Raw genomic sequence first — 10,538 nt, 5'->3', positions numbered from 1 at the left:
AGCAGTAAAAAAAAAAAAAAAAAAAGGTACTTTCCCACGTATCTCTCCTGGTTACCTAATAGTTATGCACTCAGAGACAGACAAAAGTTCTAACAAAAAAGAACAAATTGGAATCCGAAAGCTAATGGAAAAGATCTCTGAATGCTTCCCAAAGGAAAATGCAAGCTGTTAAATTACTTGTAGCTCTTCATTTTTAAGTGATTTACATAAAAATAACCACCATTTTCCCAGTCTTTGATGAATGGCTACAAAGGTTTAAAAAAGGGAAACTTTTAAGCCGTTGATAATAGTCTGAGAACGGATTAAGAGAAGTTGGCAAAAATTAAGAATAATTTAGGAAAACCAAGCCAGAAAATTCCAAGGTAGAGGGAAACTGGGAGAGTTAAACACTAAAAAGTGTAGCTTCTGCTACACTTCATGAATATTTCTCATTTTTCTTTGTTAGAATACATATTTCTATCATATAATAGTATATGCTAGATAAATAAGCATACTGAATAAATAAGCATACTGAATAAATAAGCATATTCTTTTGAAAATGCAAATATCACGGGGATGTGGAGTTAAGGACCATTAGTCATCCACATTCTGCTCATATGGGCTATATATATAAACATTTAATGAAATGTTTGCCACAGTTCTTAGCAAGCTTAGAAGTAATATGAAAGTAGATAGTAGTAGTTAAAATTGTAAATTCTGAAGTTATACTGCTCAAGTATTCAAGAGCTAATATTTGAATTCTAGCTCTATGACTACCAAGCTGTGAAAGCTTGGACAACTAACTTAATCTCTTGGTGCCTCAGTTTCCTCATCTACAAAATGGAATAATAGTTGAAACTTATTCTGGGACTTGCCTTTTTGACAAAAACAGAGTAAGTAACAGCGACTTAATTTACGTTTCCTTCTAAACCCAAAATAAACAAACAAATAGAATAACAATAGTTTTCAAGACACAGGATATCAAGCAACCAAGGACAGTGATCTCTAAGAGATGAGAAAAAAATGAGGCAAGACCTATGATTTCCCCAGCTGACTCCCTTGAGAGTCCTCAGGCCACAGAATGTGGCAGGGGAGGGACTGGACAAATCCTAGAGGACTCCCACTTGAGGAGGTGAAGCTCAGACTGCAAGAAGAACAAGGAAACTAGAATTTGTATGACGAGGTATCAGAAAGGAGTGAGCTACATAGAAGAAGAATCATGGAGACCAGTAGAAAGTCTCCCTCAAGGTGATCAGCACATATAAGTGAGGAAATACATGAGCCAGATGCTATGATTTGACTGTTTGTCCCTTCCAAAACACATGTTAAAATGTAATTGCCAACACAATGGTATTGGAAGGTACAGGCTTTAAGAGGTGATTACGTCATGAGGGTTCCATCTGCATGGGCAGGTTTAATGCCTTTATAAAAGGGCTTCCAGGAGTGGGTTCTCCCTTGCTTGGCCCTTCCACTCTTCTATCACGTGAGGAACAGTGTTCCTCCCCTTCAAAGGACATCATGTTTAACAGCCATCGTGGAAGTGAACACCAGGCCATTACCAACACCAAACCTGTTGGCACCTTGACCTTATACTTCCCAGCCTCCAGAACTCTGAAATAAATTTCTATTATTTATAAATTACCCAGTCTGTAGTATTCTGATATGGCAGCACAAAATGGGATAAAACACCAGGGAAAGAACTATGCAAAAACACCAGACCAGGCATAGTGCCTGTTCCCATCAATCAGACTGGAAACCTTCACAATTCCCAGAGCATTTGGTAGAGTATTCAGAAGATTCTTGCACTAGTAGCAGGAAATAATTAGTCCTTGACTAACCATTGCTCTGGTTATGTCACAAATTCCGAAATCAAGACTCAAAAAGATAAGCCTATTTTCAAGTAACTTAAGTGTATCTCAGAACAAAGCTCAAAAATATTTATAGGAAAACAAAAATAGCTAGCACCCAGCAAGGTAAAACTGACAATGTCTTGAACCAAACAAAAGATTACCAGTCATGCAAAGAAGTAGGAAAATATAAATAATCAGTAAAAAGATTAATCAATTGAAACTTACCTAGAACTAACATAGTTATTAGAATCAGCAGACATGGACATTAATATTTGTCATTCCTGTATTCCATATGTTGAAAAGATACAAAAATACCTTAAATAATCAAAGATATAAAAACTATCTAAATTGAATATCTTGAGATGAAAACTACAATGTCTGTAATAAAAAACATACTAGATGCAATTAATAAAAGATTAGACATTAGAGAAAAAATTATTAAAAATATTAGTGAACTTAAAGATGTAGCAATAGAAACTATACAAAATGAAGCAAAGAGAGAGAAAAAGATGTTAAAAATGAAATGACCATCAGTGAGCTACAGGAAAACTTCAAGTAGCTAACATGTAATGGAAGCCCCAAAAGAAGAGGAAAAAGAAGGGAGAATAATAATATATTTAAGGAAATAATGGTCAGAAAACTTTCAAATTTGATGAAAACTGTAAACCCAGACATTCAAGTATCTCAAAGAACCCAAAGCACAAAAAGAAAGAAGAAAGAAAGAATGAAAGAAAGAAAAAAGGGGAAAAAGAAGGAAAGAAAGAGAAAAAAAGGAAAAGAGAAAGAAAAAGAAGAAAAAAAGAGAAAGCAAGCAAGCTACACACTATACCATGGTACATCATATTCAAATTGATCAAAAACAGTGATAAAGTAAAAATCTTAAAAGACAGAGAAAAAACTCCTATTATGTAAGAAGGAGAAAAGATGAGGATGATACAAATTTCTCATCAGAAACAATGCAAACTAGAAGAGTGGAAGGGTATAAAGTAATTTTTTAAAAAAAGTTAAACTAGAATTTTATATCTAGTGAAATGTCTTTCAAAAACTAAGGCAAAATAAAGACTTTTCCTACAGACAAAAGCTGAAAGAATTAATCAGCAGCAGACCTACACTGTAAGAAATACTAAAAAAAAATAAAAATAAAAAATAAAAGCCCATCAGTAGAAGGAAAATGATGCCTGGTGGAAATATGAATCTACACAAAGAAGTGAAGAACACAGGAAATTTTATCTACACGTGTAAATATATATTTTTATTTAAATCTGTTTAAAAGTTAACTTACTATTTTAGCCAAAATGATAACATTGCAGTGTGAATTTTAAGACACATGTATAAATGAAAGGTATGAAACAACAGCATAAAGGCCAGGAGAGAAAAAGTAGAGGTGTATATTTATAAAGTTCTTATAGTACATGTGGTATGATACTACCTGAAGATAGACTATGATAAGTTAAAAATACATACCAAACCCTAGAGCAATTACTAAAATAACAAAACAAAGAATACAAAGAATATAGCTAATAAGTTTATAAAGGAAATAGATAACAGTCATTAGAAAAAGGAAAGAGGAAAAAGATATACCGAGGCTAACATTTAGCAAAAGAAAGTTACAGTGGATATATTAATATCAGATAAAGTAGATTTCAGACCAAAATTAGGGGGAAGAAAAAGATCATTTCATCATGATAAATGAGTCAAAGAATCAAGAAGACATACAAACACAAACATTTATTCACCTGTTATTATTATAACAGAGTTTCAAGATACATGAAACAAAACTGAGATAACTGCAAGGATTAATGAACAAATCTACAGTTATAATAGGATATTTCTCATTTCTCAATAAATAATAGTACAAGGAGTCAGAAAATGAGTAAGGCTATAGAGGACTTAAAAACCTAATCTTGGGAGGCTGAGGCAGGCGGATCACCTGAGGTTGGGAGTTCAAGACCAGCCTGACCAACATGGAGAAACCCCATCTCTACTAAAAATACAAAAATTAGCTGGGCGTGGTGGTGCATGCCTGTAATCCCAGCTACTCAGGAGGCTGAGGCAGGAGAATCACTTGAACCTGGGAGGCAGAGGTTGCGGTGAGCTGAGATCATGCCATTGCACTTTAGCCTGGGCAACAAGAGCGAAACTCCAAAAAAAAAAAAAAAAATTAAAGGGAAACTATATTATGAGACATTTAAGAAGTCTTAATAAATTTAAAAGGATTTAAATTATACAAATTAAATTTTGATGACATGGAACTAAAAATAGGAATCAATAAGAGAAAGGTCTCCAGAAAATCTCCAAAATATTTGGAAACCAAATAACAAAATCTCAAATAATCCATGAATCAAAAAATCAAGAGGAAATAAAAAGGAATTTTGAATTGAATGAAAATAAAAACACGGTATATCAAAATTCATGGGATGCTGCTACAGTGATACTTAGGGAAAATTTTATTGCATTAAGCACTTATTTAGAAAGGAAGAAAAGTTTTAAATTAATGAACTCAGTTTCCACCCTAAGAAACTTGGAAAAGAAGAGCAAATGAAATCCAAAGAAAGCAGAAGAAATACAACAGTAAAGATTAGAACAGAAATCAACAAAATAGAAAACCAATAAACAATAGAAAAGTTCAACAAAACCAAAAGCTTATTGGAGAAAAATTAATAAAACTGATAAACCTCTAATGACAGTAACAAAAAAAGTTTTAAAGAGAGAAGACGCAAATTACCAATATCAGTAGAGAAGCAAAATCACTACAAAGTCTACAGATATTAAAAGAATGATAAGTGTATGAGAGGTCTCCATGCCACCCTCAGGTTTGATGATTTGCCAGAAAGACTCATAGAACTGAGAAAAGCAGTCGTACTCACAGTTACAGTTTATCACAATGAAAGGATTCAGATTAAAATCAGCAAAGGCAAAAGACACATAGGGAAGAGTCCAGGAGAAATCAGGTGTGAGCTTACAGCTGTCCTTTCCTAGTATATTTGTGTGGATAGCACTTAATTCTCCCAGCAATTATGTGTGACAATGCATACAAAGTATTGATTGCTAACCACGAAGCTCACTTTGACGTGTAGGATTCTTATTGGGGGTCAACCACATAGGCAGAGAGCACTCATATAACTGACTTTAGCTACCCAATCTCCAGCCCCTCCAGGCATCAAACTGATACAGCATGGCTCAGGAAGACAAACAAACAAAAACAGCCATTTACTGAATCACGTTGTTAGCATAAACTATCTGGTAAGGCCAAAAGCCCCATGTATATAAAGATGATCTTATTAGGTGGGATATTCTAAAAGCTTGGAGCTTATGTCCTAGGAGCCAGTCAAAGGCTAGTCTTTTCTTGGGCAAGTGCAGGGTTTGAGCATCCCAAGCCCATTAAGTTAACTCTTTACTGTGCAATAAAAGAGTATTATAAACAACTTTATGCCAATACATTGAAAAACTTGGATAAAATGGACAAATATCTTGAGAGAAAAAACACCAAAGTCACTCAAGAAGATTATGTGAATAGCCCTGTATCTATTAAAGTTATTAAATTTGAAGTTAAAAACTTTCCCACAAAAGAAACTCCAAATGACTTCACTGGTAAATTCTATCAAGTATATAACGAATATCAGTAGCACACAGTTGGCCAAAAAATTTGAGAGACTATTTCTCAACTCATTGTGTCAGAATATTACCCTGATCCCAAATCAGACAAAGCCATTACAAAAAACAGAACTACAGACAGATATCCCTCATGAACATATGTAAAATTTCTAAATAAAATATATTAACAATTAAACCCAACATATAAAAAGGATAATATATCATGTCTAAATGGAGTTTATCCCAGAAATACAAGATTAGTGTAACACTGGCCACTCAATGCAATTGACTATATTAACAATATGAAAGAGAAAAATCATATGATCATCTCGATAGACTCAGAAAAAGCATGCATCAAAATCCACTATCCATTCTGGGAAAGGTTCTCAGAAAACTAGAAACAGAAAGGAATTTCATAAGCTGTTAAACGGCATTAATAAAAACCTGAAGTTAACATGATTCTTAATGGTGAAAGGCTTTATGTTTTTCCCTTATGATCAGAATCAAGTCAGGGTATACAATCTTGCTTTTTCTATTCAACATTGTACTGGTGGGTCTAGCCAGTGCAATAAGGCTAAAAAGGAAATAAAAAGCAACTAGATTAGAAAAAAAAAAAGATGTGAAACTGTTTATTTGCAGACATGATTGTCTTTGTAGACAAACCAATGAAATCTACCAAAAAATGCTATTACAACTAATAAATGTGTTTATTGTGGTCAGAGGATACAAGATCAACGAGTCCATTTTATTTCTATATTGTCTTAGCTCTTTTGGCTACTATAACAAAATACCTTAGACTAGATAATTTACAAACAACAGAAATTTATTGTTTGGTTCTAGAGGCTGGGGAGTCCAAGACCAAGGTGTTGGCAGATTTGGTGTCTGGTAACGGCTTGCTCTCTGCTTCATAGATGGAATCTTGTTGCTCCATATTCACATGGAAGAGGCAATCTGACTCCCTCAAGCTTCTTTTATAAGGACACTAATCCCATACATGAGGGCCCTAACCTCATGATCAAATTACCTCCTAAAGGCCCCACCTCTTAATACTGTCACATGAAAGATTAAGTTCCAGAATATGAATTTTGTGAGGTATACCAAAATTAAGACTGTAGCAGGTATAAATAACAAACTAATTAAAAATTGAAATTAAAAATAACACTACTTATAATAGCATCATATTTTAAAATAAATCTGACAGGTGTGCAAGACTTATTGTTTTGAGAGCCCAGAGCTAAACTGGGGTTGTAGTACCATAGCAACCCTGACCTTACAGGAAATGGAAGGGGAACTAGATATGGGTGTTTACAGAGTGCCTTTCATGGGATACTTCTTTTACCTGGTAGACATCCTAGTTGTCTGACCCACAACCAGGGGGTCCCTCACAGGGGGATCTTGTTTATACTGGCAGACAGCCTTGTGGCTCTTGTCTGACCCACACCCACTCTATGCCTTTCTGACCACTGCTCTGGCACTGGGAGTCCACCCTATGTTTCTCCAGGGCAAAACTTGGTCTCGGGTAGCCCCATGTTCTCCAGATGGAAGGCACAAATTCAATACACAACCACAATAGGAAATAAGTTCAAAGATTTTTACTTACAGATCCTGAGTAAGGAAGGCATAAGGGTTAGAAAGGCAGTCCTATATCCCCAAGTCGTAGGTAGAAATGAAGAGTCAGGCAAAGGAGCAGGGACAGGAAAGGAAGAGAGGCAACTGTCAGTATAAAAAAGGGAATTGGATGGGTCACTTTACATTTGAGGATAAATGCTGGTAAAGCAGGGAGCTCAGTCTGTAGACAGAAGAGATGAGAAATTTTAATTAGCGTTGTAAAAAGTTATAAAAAACATAGAAGTGGGCTGGTGCTACTTAGATAGGGTGGTCATAGAATGTCTATGTGAATATTTTAGGCCAAAGTGTAAAGAAGCAGGAAGAACTAGCCAGACAAGGGAAAGATAATAATTAAAGGACAGCATTTGGGAAAGCCCTGGGTAGGTAGTAGAGGGTAGTAGAAAAGAGAGTCTGGTATATTCCAAAACCCCAATGAATGCCAATTTGGCTGGATTACAGTGAGTGCAGAGTAAAGGGAAAGACAGCCTAATGATCACATAAGAGAGGCAGACAGGGGTGAGATCATGTAGGATCATGCAGCAACTGGGATTTTATTCAAAGTGTGCTGGGAAAGCATTTTGCTGTTTTGACCAGGCTATAGACACAATTAGTCTTCATTTTTATACTCTAGTCGCTCTGATGGAGAATCAACTGGAGATATTGTCTAAATTGTCATAGATGGTCCCCTTCTATAAACACATAAAGATGCTAAATACTGTATAACACGTTCTTATTTATGTAAACAAAAAATATATATCACAGAGCCTAAACGAAAGCAAAGAAGATGTCGAAAGGGGTGGCCTCTACCTAGATATAGGTCCTGGGGACTGGGATTCCTACACATAATTTGAAGACAACATTGCTGAAATAAAGCTGAGTCTAGAAAAGACAGACCATGCGATCACAGAGGATTAGAAAAACTCCAGGCACAGTGTCTCATGCCTGTGATCCCAGCAAGTGGGAGGCCCAGTTGGGCAGACCGCTTGAGCTCAGGAGTTGGAGAGCAGCCTGCGCAACATGGCAAAACCTCGTCTCCACAAAAAAAATATAAAAATTATCCACGCATGGTAGTGGGCACCTATAGCCCCATCTACTCCAGAGACAAAGAAATGGAAGGATCGCTTGAGTCTTGGAGACAGAGGTTGCAGTGAGCCAAGATCATGCCACTGCACTCCAGCCTAGGTGACAGGGTAAGACCCTGTCTTAAAAAAAAAAAACAAAAACACAAAAACTTAAGACTGTTGCTTTGGAAAAGCAGTAAGGAGGCTTGCTATCTGTGAGTAATATTACTATTATTATGTTTTTTGTTTACATGAAAACATATAACATGTTTTTATTTACATAATCAAAAAATACATCATAGAACTTAAAAGAAAGCTAAAGAGATATAGAAAAGGGGATTCTATGTAAATATAGATCCTAAGGATTGGAATTCCTTCACATATTTGAAGACAAGATTATTGAAATAAAGTTGTGTATAACTTGTATACATATAAAGGCAATTAAAAAATACTGAGACCTGAGTCCTGTATCATATACGGGGGTGGGACCCAAGAACCAAATTTACAGTAGAAGCTGAAAAAATTACCTTAAATCTGGATTAAAACAACTGAAACTTTAGGACCAATAAAACTAATCTGTAGAGACACTTTCTTAACTCAGGGAAGAGAAGACTTCTGCAGAACAAAGAACTTTGAAGATAAATTTCCACTTAAATATTATATATCATTTGAAGAAACTAGCCACCATGAGGGAGAGCCAACAGAAGCAACAAACAGGAAATTTAGAACCTAGCAAACTGGAAATTATAACTTTATACAGACGAATTTTATTATCTTTTACTACATGTCACTTTTGCTTTGGTTCTCATTAAGGGCCAATGCAAAACCTTTTAAAATGTCCTAATTTACATCTCTATTAAGATTATGGATAATTTTTGAAATTCCCCCAGAGTGAACTAAAGAACATTTATGTATAAAATTCAACATGGGGCACACAAGGTGGTTTACTGTTATTAAATGAACTAGATGGTGGTTGCCTGCAAATAGGAAACTGAATTAACTACCAGATTGCCACTGATCCCCATCTACTACTTTGGAGCTAGATAATCTATAACTTGAATGTACTTAGTCTATATTCAGAAACTGGAGGTAACTGTCTCCTCCAGGCCTTTTGGATGGCATTTTAATTGTTTAATATTATGAAAAATGAGTATACATTTTATGACGCATCTGCAGCATCCCCAAATTTCAGAAACCACTTTAAGTTCTAAAAGCTCGGATTTACATGGGAAATTCCAAACATCCTTCACTTTTTACCACTTACTAAATCTGAAGTACTCATTTCAACTTTTCTTGACGTGTTTTATTTTGTACTTTACTCCTTTCTTTCATTTTGTTTAAAAATATCAACATACTAAAGCCAAAGTATTTTAAAATGTAAGCCAAGATGAGGTGTTTTGTTGTTCTTACTGCAAAAATAGTGAGAGAACCATGAAAAATAGTATAACTAGGTCTCTCTTGAATCACCCTTATCTATGTGTATTTTGACAACGCTTGCATCTTTTAATCTTTGAAACCATATTTCGAATGAGGAAATGGGATCTCAGGATAGTGTTCAAGGCAGAACCCGAACTACAGTATTAGGACTCCAGACAGGATCCTAAGAAATGCTTTCCCATCCCCCAGCGCCGATGTTTTACAATGTCTTCTCTGAAAAATAGATTTAAAAGGGAGACATTTAAGAAATCCCGGCCGGGCACAGTGGCTCACGCTTGTAATCCCAACACTTTGGAAGGCCGAGGCGGGCGGATCCCCTAAGTTCAGGAGTTCGAGACCAGCCTGGCTAACATGGTGAAACCCCGTGTCTACTAAAAATACAGAAAATTAGCCGGGTGTGGTGGCGGGCGCCTGTAATCCCAGCTACTCGGGAGGCTGAGGCGGGAGACTCACTTGAACCCGGGAGGAGGAAGTTGCAGTGAGCCGAGATCGTGCCATTGCACTCCAGCTTGTGCAACAAGAGCGAAACTACGTCTCAAAAAAAAAAAAAAAAAAAAAGCGTCGGTAAGAAAAAAAGAGAAAGAAATCCCTTAGGAGGACAGTTACATATTATAATTACTCACAAAGGAAACAACCCAAAGCAAAAGAAATCTGAGAGCCGCTCCGGCCTGCGAGAGACCTGGTTATGCCTGTTCCCTTTTCATCAATTATACCCCACCCCTTTTAAATGTTTCTTCATCAAAATCCTAAATCTGATCATTTCCTGAGTCAGTCTGAAGGAGGCCTCCAGCGCTGTGCACACTCCCAGCAAAACACAAGGATTTTAGGGCACACTAAGAGCCACCGAGAGCACCGCTCCCGCCCCACAGGTACAGGACCCCAAAGGCACTTAGGTCTCCCGTTTCCGCCACCGACTTGTAGCTCCTTCCCAAATACCTGTTTATCTCCACCCTTATGCCATTTCCCCCCTTAGCTCCTGAAGCGATTAACCAGCAACAGTGAGAAACAA

This window comes from Hylobates moloch, unplaced genomic scaffold (assembly GCF_009828535.3).
Source record: "Hylobates moloch isolate HMO894 unplaced genomic scaffold, HMol_V3 SCAFFOLD_8, whole genome shotgun sequence".
In the NCBI taxonomy this organism is placed as follows: Eukaryota; Metazoa; Chordata; class Mammalia; order Primates; family Hylobatidae; genus Hylobates; species Hylobates moloch.
Note: the sequence above shows the minus strand (reverse complement) of the source record.